This window comes from Polypterus senegalus, chromosome 2, assembly GCF_016835505.1.
Source record: "Polypterus senegalus isolate Bchr_013 chromosome 2, ASM1683550v1, whole genome shotgun sequence".
NCBI classification, from domain to species: Eukaryota; Metazoa; Chordata; class Cladistia; order Polypteriformes; family Polypteridae; genus Polypterus; species Polypterus senegalus.
The window spans coordinates 149,169,951-149,186,505 of record NC_053155.1 but is presented as its reverse complement, the minus strand read 5'-3'; positions in this window follow the sequence as shown (position 1 = coordinate 149,186,505).

The following is a 16,555-nucleotide window of genomic DNA, read 5'->3' as shown; positions in this document are numbered from 1 at the left end:
ATTGTTAAGTGCCTACTACCGTACTATTCCTGGAGCCTTCGGGACTTCTGGTCAGGCTAACACTCACCCACGGAAGGATCAGTCCCCACTTAATCTAACACACACGGTTTTTGCATATGGTAGGAAACCCACAGAGATATGGAAGAACGTGTCAACGTTGGGAGAGGAGAACATCAGAGGCTTTAGCCCCTTATATATTATATTCATTATAAGTAACTGCACTAACTTAAAGGATTGCCTTGTTGTCTGGAACAAGTAATACTGTACAAAATCTTTGTCGTCATCCCTCTGATTGCGAGCGCGGCACCATATTTAATTCTGGGCGTCACCTTAAGTGTGTGCTTCATACCTTTACATTTTTTGTCACTTGCCTTTCGGGGTCACCGTAATTGGTCGCCAAAAAAGTCCGAACTCTGGGCGGTGACCATCACCGGCCACTGATACTTCCAGTCGCAAGTAAAATCGGTCCAATTGAAAAAAAATAATAAAATACATACTCCAAAAGGCACCGACAGGACTAGCATTTCAATGAAAGCCTTTTGAGCTGTGTGGCGGCAAGGCTAACTACTGCACCACCGCGCTGCCCGATTAAAGGGATCCGAACCGAAATTGTCCTTTGTAAGTTGTTACATATTGAATCACTTCTGATAAAGATTATTTCAGAGCAGATGAGCGCATTTTTAGATATTTTAATTACAATTTTTGAGCACCCTAAAAATATGTATAGTTGAAAAACAGGCAGTACAGTGTTAAGTGAACTTCCGTGAGCATGATGATGGAATACATTTGAATTGAAAAGGCATAACCACAAGGATGGTTATTTAGAATAATCCTAAAACAAACGTACGTTTGTAAAAAAAAAAAAAAGATATTAAAGTGAAAATATCATACACTAAACAGAAATTACTTTAAGGTTCTATCATAAATGTAGCAGCCTTTACATGGGCAGATTTGGGGGTGATCTTGAGTGCAGTGGCTCACGTTCTGGTGTTTCCCAATTATACAGATGCTCATATTTTCAGGTATATAAATTTCTATTTTTTTTTAACATTATACGCTCTTTAAAATAAAGGTGCCAAAGGGGAACCATTTCTGGTCCCAAAAGACCCATTCATATGAAATTTTCAGGAAAAAAAAACCCATTTATTTAGATCTGTAACAGGTTCCTTACAGTAAGTACCATGAATAGATTTTAGAGATTTGTGAAATTCCAATGGCTCATGACTTTAAAGACATCTTGGTACATACAATAACACAGGCTAAGTCAAGGTTTTCTTAAACTTTGTGTCCTGTTAGGTAGCCTACCATACATTAAATATTGTTTTTTGTACATACTGGGAAGATTTTCAACGCACAGAGAACCAACTTCATTTGATAGAGATACTTTATTAATTCCAAGGGGAAATTCACATAATCCAGCAGCAGTATACTGATACAAAGAAACAATATTAAATTAAATAGTAATAAAAATGAAAAAATGAAGAAAAAAAAAAAGTCAATAACTTTGAGTAATGTTAGCATTTACTCCCCTGGATGGAATTGAAGAGTTGCATAGTGTGGGGGAGGAACGATCTCCTCAGTCTGTCAGTGGAGCAAGACAGTGACAAAAGTCTGTCACTGAAGCTACTCCTCTGTCTGGAGATGACACTGTTCAGTGGATGCATGGATTCTTCATGATTGACAGGAGTTTGCTTAGTGCCCGTTGCTCTGCCACAGATGTTAAACTGTCCAACTTTAATCCTACAATGGAGCCTGCCTTCTTAACAAGTTTGTCCAGGCTGATTTGCAAAGTTCCCTTCCCAGAATGAAATGGTGTTTAGTCAAGTAACAGATCTACGAAGAACCACACAACCCAGTAAAAAAAACTTAAATATTATTAGAGAAACATTTTTTAAGAGTGTACATAAATTCTCATATGTGAACTTCCATCAGCTTGGAAATGGAAGACATTTGAATTTAAAGGGATGATTACGTGGAAGCTTTGCAAAACATGTACTGTAAATATGTAAAAGAATACAACAGGATTGAATTTACAAGTCTGTAGAAAATCACAAAAATAGTAGTAGTACTGCCATGTTTACAGATTTTGGTGATTCTCTTACTTGCATGTCCAACCAGCATTCAATATTAAGATTAACAAGAATGGATTCAAAAACAAAACTTTATTTTAATTAATAACATCAACAACATTTATTTATATAGCAAATTTTTATACAAACAATGTAGCTCAAAGTGCTCTACATGATGAAGAAAGAGAAAAAAAGACAAAATAAATAAAAATTAGAATAAGGGAACACTAATTCACATAGAAAAAAAAAAAGTAATGTCCGATGGCCAGGGAGAACAGAAAAAAAACTCCAGACGGCTGGAGAAAAAAATAAAATCTGCAGGCGTTCCAGACCATGAGACTGCCTAGCCCCCTCTAGGCATTCTACCTAACATAAATGACCTGAATCAGTCCTCATTGTATTAATAAAATAAGTCATCCTTTCTCTTATTCTCAAAATGTAAATGAGAACATTCATAGTAAGAATCTCAATGGTATACAAGTCAATAACTGTTTGAAACTGTTTATTATGATTTTTTCATCAAGAAAAGTATACATTGAGCAAGAAATTCAAATACAACTTCCAGAATGAAGAATTATTCATTTTTAAATCCAAAATTTTTCTTTATCAATCAATCCTTGGTTTTATGTTTCTTGTGTTGTATACATTTGAATTTCCACATGGGATTAATAAAGTTGATCTAATCTAATCAAATATCAGCAAAAGCAAAGTCAGTCAGTACGACAACCAGCAATTAATCTATGGCAGAAGTGTTTTACTCAAGTAGTTGTATATAGCATGTTTAACAGTAAGGAACCATCAGTCAACTAATAATGTTAGTTTTAAAAAATAAAAACAAATATTGTATACAGAAAAGTACTTAGTTAATTACATACTACGTCTAATACCTCTGATTAACTGATGGCACTATAACTCAGGCTCATTTCACAGGCAAAGCTGAGTAACACAGAATCATTTCAGCAAGTATCAGCAAGGATGCACTAGACAATTCATTTATACTGATGCTTCTGTAAAAAGCTGAGCTACTAAGAAAAAACAAAGCAAAAAAAAAAAACTTGCGTAAGCCATTCATTACATAGGTCTGCAAAATCTAAATAATAAAAATTGCTTTAATTGTGAAGTTATGCTTTGGCATTTATAAACACAATAAACATATTAAAAATAAATTCATTTAAAATTTAACAAATTACACAATTCATTAATGTGCACAGTGTTCAAAATCAATTTAACATGACATTATTTAATCAATTTAATGTTTTTAAACATATCTGTAAAGAAAACATTACATATTAATTGACTTATAAATTCTCTAATTTTTGTCATTTATTTTTTTGATCCACGACTTTCTTTGGTGGATTGTACACTTTTTCATGTGTATCCCTATAAATCATGCAGCAGCAGTATCTCCTGTCTAAATTCAATGAAGCTAGAGAGTGAAAAAAACAGTTTGTCAAACCACTTCAGTCAGAGTACTTCTGTTATTTTACCAGTTAATCACATAATACTGTACATATTCACAAACAATGGGATGGGATACAGTGCCTTGGGGTAGGAACTAGGTAAATTTGGAGTCACTAGTTAACTTGCACATCTTTGGACTATGGGTGGAAACTAATGGACACGGAGAAAACCTATGGGGTAGAGAATAATGTGCATATTATGAAAACAAAGTTTTCTGGAGACGTGATACAGTATAAATAACAACCTACTGTCACCATACTGCCCTAAGATGATATACCATTTACAGTTTTAGTCTAATAAAGTAAACATAACACTATTTATTGAAATGAAATGACTTTAGGGTTCTGTCATGCATGTAGCACCCTTCACGGGGACCACTTAAAGCAGGGGTGATGTTGAAGAGTACAATGTCTTATGTGCTCATGTTTACCAATATACAAGAACAGTAACCATGTGGTTTTACATTTTTGTTAGATATCTAATTATTTTTTATAAAAATATAAAAAATTTTCCTCATAGAAGATTGTTGAATTACACCCTAAAGATAAGACTGCCTTGACTCGTATTTGTTAATCTCAGTCAGCTTGTTCTTACACAGTCTAAGTGGTGACAACTTTTCATACCTCTGCATCATTCCTCTTCTAAGATCGATTTGGGATTTTGAGAGTGTCAGTAGATTGGCATTACCTTTTACTGACGTGTGAATGTCCAGAAGCCACTTTCAGTGGACACTGTGTAGATATAATGTTTTGTTATTTCAAACTTTCTTGTTCTGGTTATCTTGTAATACTACATTTCATGGGTGAAATCATTTTTACTCATCCACTATTTCAACCCCCAAAGCAGTAAAATATTGACACAATATTCAAGCTCAGAGCAGTGTAACAATTTTTTATGTAACAAATTGATGACAAACTTTATAAGTTATAACACATCCTAACAATATATGTTCATTAATATTACCATTGAGCTATGACTAGTCGACAACAGAAGTGAAGAAAACAAAAGCTCCAGTAAGCAGCATCCCTTGAGGAAAAAATAAACCTTAGTTATGACTCAAAGTTCAAAGACAAAGTCTCAGTCCTGTAGACTGAGATCAGGACTGTCAAACTGAAGCCCTGTGGGCTGGATCTGGCCTTTGGACCTTTTTAGTGTGTTCTGCCCCACATCTTGCTAGTTGAGACTGTTATTTGTTGAACTGTGCTCCCCATTCATTTTGTCAATTATTAACATAGCAGTCAGTCACGTCCCACACTCACAGTGGTACTATAATAGTCTATGAAACTCACGTAAAGCACGTAGGTCCCATAATAAACATTTGAATACAATACACCCCATGTGTCTCATGTAGGCACCCCTTTTATCTCTTGTTCTAGTCACGTCCAAAACATATCCTTATGGCATATAAACCCCTGTGTGTGGTTAGTTGTGGTACGCAGCAATTTGAACCTCTGTCTACGTGCTTCTCTTTGTCTTGATCCATCTGTGGAAATCACTCGCCTTTTAAAGTGTCTTTTAAAGCTTGTTTAATGTACACTGTCTGCTATGTATTGCTTTGTAAATCATTCTTTATTGTCTTTGATTGTACACATATAAATGCCTGTATGTTTCTTTTGTATATATTTCAGTTTACAATGAAGTATGTCCAGTAAAAGCCTAAAGATAGCTCACTCACCCCTTGTCGTTTTTTATGTGAATGTGCCGAGTTGTTTAAGCTCTCTGCGGCCGCATTGCATGGACAGTGTGGAGTGAGGCAGAAAACAAAAGCTCCAGTAGGCAGCATCCCTTGAGGAAAAAATAAACCTTAGTAATGACTCAAAATTGAAAGACAAAGACAAAGTCTCAGTCCTGTAGACTGAGATCAGGACTGTCAAACTGAAGCCCTGCGGGCTGGATCTGGCCTTTGGACCTTTTTAGTACAGCCCAGGTCATCAATATTCAAAATGTTACAAGACAGTTCATTTTCTCAAACACCTCCTTTAGTATGCACTTCATACAGTATATACACTCATCATCCACAACATTAAATCTACTGACAGGTGAAGTGAATAACATTGATCATCTCGTTACAGTGGAACCTATCAAGGGGGATATATTTGGCAGCAAGAAAGATGGGCAAGGGTAATGATCCGAGCAGCTCTGACAAGGGCCCAATTGTGATGTCTAGATGACTGTATCAAACATCTCTGGAATGGAAGGTCTAGGGTGTTCCCGGTATACAGTGGTTAGTACAAACAAAACTATGGTTAAAGCAACAACAACTGGTGTACCCACAATGGGGTAATTTGTGCTCAAGCCTCACGGATATGCCTGTGGAGTGATCCCACAGAAGAGCCACTGTAGCACAAATTGCTTAAGAACTTAATGCTGGTCATGAAAGAAATGCATAAGAACACACAGTGGATCACAGCTTCCAGCATAGAGGGCTGTGTAGCCGCAGACTGGTCAAAGTGCTCATGCTGACCTCAGTCCACCACCAAAAGCACCGACAATGGGCATGTTAGAGTCAGAGCTAGACCACAGAGCAATGAAAGGTGGCCTGGTCTAGTGTATCACATTTTCTTCTAGATCACGTAGACGGCTAGGTAGGTGTAAGTTGTTTACCTGGATGTTACTTTGATATATACAAACTACCTAAAGACTGTTGCAGACCATGTACACCCCTTCATGGAAATGGCACTGTGGCCACTTTCAGTGCGATAATGTGCCCTACCACACTGCAAAAACTGTTCGGGAATGGTTTGAGGAACATGACAAAGAGTTCAAAGGTGTTGACTTGGCCTCCAAATTCCCCAGATATTTCAATTTGATCAACCATCTGTGGGATGTGATGAAAAAAGAAGTCAGATCCATGGAGGCCCCACCTTGCAACTTAAAGGATCTGGTGTTAACATCTTGGTGTCGGATACCACAGGACAACTTCAGAGGTCTTGTGTTGTCAATGTCTTGACAGGTCAGATCGGTTTTGATGGCATAAGGGGGGTGTACACAATATTAGACAAGCAGTTTTAATGTTGTTGCACATTGATGTAGATCCTGTCCATAATTTGTCATTTACACTTGTCATTTAAATACTTCTCTAGTGGTTGTTGTGTTTTTGCACAGCACAAGACACCGCTGCCACTAACCTGTAACCCTGCCATAAAAAAAAAAAAAAAAAAAAACTTAGTGTTTTAATAAGGCACAAAAGATATAACCATCTTGTGAAGAAAATGCTAGCTTGATTTCACACAAGTAGCTGCATTCAGTTGCTGGTTAGCAGTCCTACCGCTGCTTACCTGACTGCTGGCGCTGCCCCACAAAGTTCTTTTTATTTTTAATCGTTACATGTGGATAGAAAATGCATTTACATTTCCACTCATGTTCAACGTGACCACAAATCTTTTTTTGACGAAATCTGAAACTGGTCTTTCATCACAAGTGCAGTTACAGTACATTTGTTTTTAAGAGGGTCAGCTGCCAGCAATCACGATGCATGGAATGCTGCTGGTGTAAATTGATGTACTTTGCTTTTGGAACAGATTCTCACCCGAGTCTGGACTGTCACTCTCTCTTGACTTTTTGTGATGACTAGGGCATCCTTTACAGGTGGTCTTGAAAATTCCAAAATGCAATGCACTTGGCTTCACAGAGGCCCTCTTCAGCTGAACATCCTTTTTTTCTCCAGGTGCAAGTGCATAGTTTTATTTTTGTTTTACTGCAATGTCCTTTTTAACAAGTGTGTCCTTTACCTTCTCTTCCACCCTTATTTCCTAATTGTCTCAATGCTGATTTTGTATACATACTCATACTGTACATAGACTATCTTTCAGTTTCTTCCATTAGTTTTAAGCACAGCGGACTGCCATTATGAGTGCTTTTAGGACTGCTTATGTGACTGATATAAATCTACAAAATGTGAGGAATTAAAAAACTCAGCATTTTTGAATTGCGCATATATGCATATTACACTTGTTTTATAGTTCCTCTTTTTTCTGTATTACGGTAAATAATTTGTGAAATTAGTGAGAATTATAGGAAATAAGCAATCATACAGCAGATCCATAATGTGTCCTTTTCAAAAAAACTATCTACTTTTTAAAGCTGGCATTCTGTTTGTAAAATGGAACTTCCATGAGTCAATTAACTTAACAGTTATGCTATATTTATATATAATATACTCAGTTGCTAAAATGACAAGTCAAATTTGTATTCATTCATCTAATATCTGTAGTAAACTGCTAGATATTTCCTTTCCATTTATTCAGAATAGGGGGAAGGCGATGGGACTTGGGGGGGTATTTACAGCTTTGTCTAAAGCACCAAAAACACTAGAGCTGGCCCTGAAGCTGACCTCACCTTTTCTAATCAATTCTGACTTCAGTTCCATGGCCACTGTTATCCTTCCAAACTTGCTGTCCAAGAAAAGAAAGGCTGATTAAAAACAGAAGACAATTTCAAGACTGACATAACACAGACTATAAGATTGTGATGGACAAAGGGTTACCAGGGGAAGAGAAAGCAGGGATGCTGAAGTGCAGGTGGAAATATATGAAGTAAATGGAGACTGAAGCAAAGGGGTTTGACTGAGGTGGCGATGCATGATCAAGCTGTAAGCAGTAGATTGACCAGGCACATGAACCCCATACAGAAGTGAGAAAAGATGAAGTACGAGTAGTAGTTCAGTATTCTTATTAATTAGATTTTGCTATCATTCTGTAAAAGATGGTTATTTCTACTTTCTTCAGTGAATCCTGAATAGTATTCACCAGGTGTCTTGTAAAAATCTTTCACACACTGCATAGTCGTTTGGCTCTGGTCTACTATAAAAGTCCCTAAAGTAAGATAAAGCATAAGGCAGTCAGCCAGTCATTCTAAAACATGCTTAATGCATTTCAGCAGCCTGGGATATGCCCTATCCAGCAGCCCTGCACAAGGTCCTAATTAAGACCTTTGAACAACTAAAATGTATAATTCATAGCCTTACACATACCAACATGTAAAATGCAACAATTTAACAATGCATAGTATGCATTTTGTGGGATATCTCATTATTTTTAATGAGACACTGAAGTTAACTAAATGCTTGCATCACTGTCTTTTGATTGGATCCGTTTTACAGCAATCACAGTATGCCTACCAGTCTAACATTCAATAGAAACTTCAAATTTGACATGTTTCAGATGCAATCAAACTTTCTTTCCAATGTTCCATAGTTACACACAACTTTCGTTGCAAAATTCTTTTGTTCTTGAACTCTGCCCATTTGATTTCAATTTTCCCTCTTTCCTCCCAGTACTTGAACCTTACTTTTAGTTTCTGTTACCTCTCATCTGGTTTAAGATGAAAACATGGGTTCATGACAGAAGACACATTTTCCTTGCTTGAATGTGCAGGGTTTACTTTTTAACCTACACAATGTAATAAACATGTAATTTGCTATAAAAGATAAGGAAAAGAGAAAACAGTGATTCTTGTATAAAGTTATGTTGATTCAAAAACTTAAAATACCTTTGTAGCAAGAACAAATGGAAACAGTTTTCTTACTGGTGTATATTATACCATTCTTTAACATTTTTTAAAAGTACATTTAGGACTTATTGTTGACAGTCTATTTAATATGAGACCCCCTCATCATTTATTTAGAATATTGTTGTTGATCTTTTAATATACTGCTTATACATAGATGATTCATTTTAAATGGCATATCCAGAAGAGATAAATAATGTAAAACCAAAAAAAAAATTGTGTTAGTTCACAAACGTAATTGTATTTTTTTACACTATTTAACTTCTTTTCCACCCAGATGTTCCTAGTAAATTTTAATTTCAGATGTTTAGGCGCTTCTAACGTATCTCATAATAAATAAACAAAAAACAATCTTCTAATTAAAAAATTGGGATAACTGGGCAAATAAGAGTCTGATAATTTACAAGCACATGATAATTAATTTTACTAAACATAAATATTACCTTGTAATCATTTCCTTGTCATTTAACCTGTCAAACATATTTTCTTTATTAAGGTGCAAATTCATTGCTCTCTAAAACATAAACAAAGAGCTGGCCTAGAAACACAGTCCTATAAAGACACAGTGGGAGTCTGACCAAGAAAGTATGAGTTGGAGTTGGCTGGGAAGTGTCCCCAACTTGTGTTTTAAAGCTACTTAGACACAAATATTATATGAGCTTAAGGGTTTAGTAGGAGTGTGCACTGATCAGATGAAAGCACCCCTGGGTCTGGGTGTACAGGCATTCAGAGTAAAAGAGGTAAGAGGGACAGACTTTTGGTGTAGTCACAGGCAAGTGTGCGAAACAGCCCATCTGGTACACAAGGGCATAACTTATTGTGCAAGGCCCAAGGGGCAACAAATTAAATTTTTAAATGTTCTTTTTTACTTTGCGCCAAACCTTGAGTGTATTGTAATTTCAAGGTTTTTGTGGTGCATGCCACATTCACTTACTCCACATTTTACACTCCCCTCCATAATACTTGGGACAAAAACACATTTTCCCCTCTGCTCATTTAAAATTACAAATCAAACAATTCAGATGTGATTAAAGTGCACCTTGGAGACTTCAATGGTTTTTGCATAGTTTTGGTCAATGCCATGTAGAAATGACACCACTTTTAAATAGCAGGTACAGTAAATTAAAGCAGTCAAATTTAGTACTTTGTTTTATATCCCTTGCATGCAATGATTGCTTTAAGTCTGAGATTCATAGACATCACCAGATGCTGAGGATCTTCTCTGGAGTTCTGTTAAAACTCTAATGCAGCCATCTTCAAGTCCTGCTTGCTGTGGGGGCTTGTGCCCTTAAGTTTTCTCTTCAGCACGTTCAAGGCATGCTCAACTGAATTTAAATCAGGTAACTGGCCTGGTCATTTAAAATTCTTCAATTTTTTAAGCTTTGAAAAACTCCTGTTTTGTCTTGGCAGTTTGTTTGAGATAACTACCTTGTTGTACAATGCTATGTCTAATGGAGGCATTTATTGCAAATTGAGCAGATGTTTCTATATATCTCATAATTCATTGTGCAACTGCCCTCAGCAGTTCCATCATTGATGAAGGTAAGTGTGCCAGTACCCATGGCAGCCATACATGCCCTAGCTATAAAACCTCCCAACACCATGTTTAACAGGGCAGTTCCCTTTTATCGCCACACTTTGTCCTCACCATTACTTCGTTAAAGGTTCACCTTTAATTTGCCTGTCCACACAACTTTTTTTCCAGAATTATGCAGGCTCTTTCAAGTACTTTTTTGTAAACTGTAATCTGGCCATCCTGTTTTTGTGGGTAATTAGTAGTTTGAATGATGCCGTGTGGCCTCTGCATTTCTGTTCATGAAGTATTCTGTAGATAGTAGTCTCTGACACATGTACACGTGTTTTCTGGAGACTGTTTCTGATCTATTGGATAGGTGTTTGGGTTTTTTTCTTTACCATAGTGAAGATTAATCTCTCATCAGCTGTGAAGATGTTCCTTGGCCTAAAAGTCCCTTTGTGATTACTGAGCTCACCAATGGATTCTTTCTTAATATTACAGACAGTTAAGTTATTCCTAAGGTTTTACCAATGTCTTGAATGCTTTTATTCTTATCTTTCAGCTGCATCACAGCTTTTAGACTTTCATTGGCACAGCTCTTGTCATCTTGTTGAATAAGAGATACTACAGACTCCAAAGATAGTCTGTAAGCAGAAGCAAGCTTAGGTGTCTTGCCTAGATTAATGCACAATGAAACACACCCAAGTAGTCACAAATACCAGTGGCTCCATATCCCAAACTGAAAAGGGGAGACCATGTATAAAATGTGTTACAATTTTTACATGATGCAACCAAAATATATGTAAATGCCCTTAAATGAAAGCCTGCCATGTGCACTTTATTTGAATTGTTTACTTGGTAATTTTTAATTGTGGAGTGGAGGGCTAAATCAAGAAAAAAAAAAAAGTGTCTTTTTCCCAAACATTATGGAACACTCTGTATAAGAAATGCTTTTAAACAAGCATGTCTGTACATTTAAAAGTTTGCACTAGTTTATTTTTTATATTTTACCGCATTTGCTCTAAACTTTCCTGACAAAAATTAAGGTTACATTTTAGTTTTTGACTAGGCACTCTGCCAAGACACGGTAAAATATTACATTATGTTCACCAGCTCATAATATAGCATCTGAATTCTATGCTGACTGAACTTCCCAATTAACAGATATTTTCACGTCGTTAAAATGTCTAAAATCTGATCATTTGTCCAGAATAATTCAGATTAATGAGCTATAAGATCAAAAATACTGTATATTAATTACTTGCCCACAAATAGAAAAGTTGTAGCGGGAAAACACAGTGAATCTTATTACTCTAAACTACAAGTAATATACTATAACACCCTCCCCTGCAGACCACACATTTCTTGCATCACAAGAGTGCATTCTTGAGTCACAATTGTAAAACAGATGTATACAGTACATCTTTGGATAGAAGGACCTTTAGAAACTCTAAGCTCTGACCCAGTTTGTGCAGAATACAAGCATTTTGCCTCCAGTTCTAGACCCTCTACAGCCTTCCTCTCAATACCGACAAGTAACCTAGTAATCTAGGGGACATTAAATTAGCTCAGGAAGAATTAGTTTATTCTGTGCATGAACATGCCCTGTGGTGGAATAGCGGCTAGACCACAGTTGGTTTCTGACTTGCGCCTGATGCTGCCAAGATGGTTTCTCATGATTGTAAGTTTGGTTTAAATGGCTTCATTAAAAGGAGATATTGCTCGATTTATAGCTGTAGCTTTGAAATAATTATAATAGTTATTTCATATTTGTGTACCTAAAGTATGTTGCAATCAACTTAAAGGCAAATCATAATAATTGTCTCTCTGATGTAGATAATACATAAAATGCATTAGGAAAAGTAGCAACTGCCTTCCCAGTCCTAATAGTAATCTATTGTGTCATTCTAACATATGAACAGGCCAGATGCTAAAGATGTTTAGGACTCATCAAGAAATGTATTCATATAGCACATTATTATAATGCTGCATTTTTGGAAAAAAAGTATACTGAAAACACTAAGTGTGTATTGGCTGGCCCAGCGCTGTTTCAGCTGTTGGAATGGCCAAATAGGCAAATAAGGAGGCAGCTTGATGGCTAAGGTCTCCAGGGGCCTCGTGTATAAACGGTGCATACGCACAGAAATGTTGTGTAAAAACTTTTCCACGTTCAAATCGCGATGCATAAAACCTACACTTGGCGTAAAGCCACGCACTTTTCCACGGTACCTCATACCTTTTCGTAATCAAGTTCTCCGCTCGGTTTTGCAGACTGGTGGCACCCAGTATCAAAGCAATGCTACTGTTCCTGTGTGGTTACTTCTTATTTTCCTGACGCAGCTTTATAAATACACTGAAACTAATCGCATATTGTTTATTAGTGTAATGCATCTGATTGGAATTAACTTGTAACAATATAATGGTCCAGGGAATAGCCATAGTATTCCAAATACCATAACTGCTTTAGCATTGTTACTCTAACTGCACCTTCTGCTTCTTTTAGCTGCTCCCGTTTGCCACAGCGGATCATCTTTTTCCATATTACTCTCACTGCACCACTCTGAGTATTTATATCACTGTATCCGAGTGTGAAACACAGCAGCAGCTGATCGGAAAGAGAAATATTGATATACAGCATCAAGCACACGTTACCTCAGCCACGGCAAAACGTTTCAAAGCCTTTCCTGTATGGACCTCGCGGTTCAGAAACCGTTTCATCCCAAGAACTATAAACGCACTCAATCAATTGCGCCTTGTAGAACTGTTTGTACTTACAAGTACAATTACCTCACTGTAAACTTGCACTACAGTTATAATATTGCACAACCTGAGCCACTTTATAAAGCGCGTATTTACATATGATGACGATATCATTTTTAAGATGAAATGCAGCAAAGTATGTTTATTATAATATACAGATAAAACTAACTTCATTTAAATAATCTATATTCTTCACTGGGACTGGCGTAGAATAATTAAACACGTACTACAAAAATATTTCAATGTTCCTTAAACGTTTTGAAGAATTGGTGCTCTAAGCTTACAGATGGCTTAACGTCTATTACAGAGCTGATTGTATGGCGATCGGTTACTTGGAGAAAGAAAAGCAAGGACTGCAGGGTGGCCATGCCAATATATATTGAATATAAAGCAGAAAGAGAAAATAACGACACAGCTAAAAACGCAGCGGCAAATTTCGACAAAAGTTAAACGCTTGTGTAATGAGCACGAGGCGGCTATGCAGTGTCCGCAACGGACATGGCCATCCACCGTGCATAAGATACCATATTGACATTGGCGGGTGAAGGAGCCACCGATTCTTTCTCTGCCTAGAGCCGCCCATGAGTACTACTGCAATAAATAATTTCATCAAAGGTCGCACACAATCACTGCGCTGTGTTCCCATGTTTAATAACGTGCTTTAACTCCTATCATCATAAAAATTATATCATGTATACATCTCAGTATTTTAGTTATTCAGAGAGTTGTAATATCATGAATGTAATGGATTCTGTGTCCTGTCGGAGGAAGAGAGCCGGTTTAAGAAGCAAGTAGTGATTCACACACAGAGCACATATGAGATCAAATACAAAACAAAGCATTTAACGTGCTATACTTTAATTACGATGTGATTTGAGAAAGTGGTTAATTAAACGATATTAAGATGAAGTTTATGATGTTCTACTTTAATGACAAAATAAACTACGTGATTAAAGTGGAAATTTCGAGATTGAAGTTGACATTTCGTGCTTTTTCCCACTGTGTGCCTTTTTTCTCTGTACCCTAATAAGCTTTCATATGACACTCAGACAGTGGGCTACAACTTGCCTTTTCACGGCGATTTTGATATGTGACTTCTTTATTACCGGCACTGTGAGACTTTGTAAATGTGAGCTTTCAAGTTTCTCCAAAACGTTATGTCACTCGATTAAGACTGCTGTAGTTAAACCCGTGCTCAAGAAAAATAAACCCCTCTGCCTTTGAAAATTTTAGGCCCATCTCTAACCTGCCCTTCTTAAGTAAAATTCTAGACAAGGCAGTCATTTTGCAATTAAATGACCACCTCAATAAACATGCTATTCTTGATACATTTCAGTCAGGCTTCAGAACAAATCACAGCACAGAAACTGCACTTGTTAAAGTAGTAAATGACTTGTGGGTAAATGCAGACAGAGGCCATTTATCTGTTCTCATCCTCTTAGATCTGAGTGATGCATTTGACACCATTGATCACAATATTCTTAGAAATGCAGTGTCTTAAATTGGTTTGAATCCTACCTGGCAGGTAGAAAATTCTTTGTGAGTTGTGGTAATCAAATCTCAAAGACACATGATATCCGATATGGTGTTCCACAAGGCTCTATCCTGGGTCCGCTGCTTTTCTCAATCTATAGGCTTCCGTTAGGTCAGATTATCTCAGGTTACAACGTGAGTTACCACAGCTATGCTGATGACACACAGCTGTACTTATCAATAGCACCTGATGACTCCGACTCTCTTGATACACTAACACAATGTCTTACTGGTATTTCTGAATGGATGAATAGTAATTTTCTCAAACTAAATAAAGAGAAAACTGAAATTTTAGTAATTGGCAATAATGGATTCAATTAGGTTATCAGAAATAAACTTGATGCATTAGGATTAAAAGTTAAGACGGAAGTAAAAAACTTAGGGGTAACTGTTGACTGTAATGTGAATTTTAAATCGCATATTCATCAGACCACTAGGACAGCATTTTTTCACTTAAGAAACATAGCAAAAGTTAGACCTCTTATATCATTGAAAGATGCTGAGAAATTAATTCACGCTTTTGTTTTCAGTAGACTAGATTACTGTAACGCACTCCTCTCAAGACTACCCAAAAAAGACATAAATCACTTGCAACGAGTGCAGAATGCAGCTGCTAGAATCCTAACTAGGAAAAGAAAATCCGAACACATTTCTCCAGTTTTGATGTCACTACACTGGTTGCCTGTGTCATTCAGGATTGACTTTAAAATACTGCTTATGGTTTATAAAGCCTTAAATAATCTCACTCCATCTTATATATCGGAATGCCTGACACGTTATATTCCAAATTGTAACCTTAGATCTTCAAATGAGTGTCTCCTTATAATTCCAAAAGCTAAACTTAAAAGAATTGGTGAGGCGGCCTACTGCTGTTATGCACCTAAAATCTGGAATAGCCTGCCAATAGGAATTCGCCAGGCTAGTACAGTAGAGCACTTTAAAACACTGCTGAAAACACATTACTTTAACATGGCCTTTTCATAACTTCACTTTAACTTAATCCTGATACTCTGTATGTTCAATTCTTCATAATAACTATTCACAGTGGCTCCAAAATCCGTACTGACCCCTACTCTCTCTTCTGTTTCTTTTTCCGGTTTCTTTGTGGTGGCGGCCTGCGCCACCACCTACTCAAAGCATCATGATGCACCAACATTGATGGACTGAAAGCCAGAAGTCTACATGACCATCATCATCAGGTCCTTCCATGAAAACCCTAAATACAAAGAGGACTGTTTGATTTAAGTTAGGTAGATTGCCCAGAGGGGACTGGGCGGTCTCGTGGTCTGGAACCTCTACAGATTTTTTTTTTTCTCCAGTTTTTTTTTTTTTTTTCTGTCCACCCTGGCCATCGGACCTTACTTATTCTATGTTAATGTTGACTTATGTTTATTTTTTATTGTGTCTTCTATTTTTCTATTCATTTTTGTAAAGCACTTTGAGCTACATTTTTTTGTATGAAAATGTGATATATAAATAAATGTTGATTGATTGATCAACTTCCTTTTGTTGATTATACCACGGTTTAATTAAACAAATATATGTTTTTCCTTTGCCTCCACTTGGTATTTACTGAAATTCTTATATTTTCCCCCGTGCTTTTCCCATTGTCTTTTCACAGAAGGCTGAGCTTAAGGGTGATTTATATTGATTTGCATATTCAAAGAGGCGTAATTCTGGGAGGAGTTGGGGCGTTACATGAAGCGTG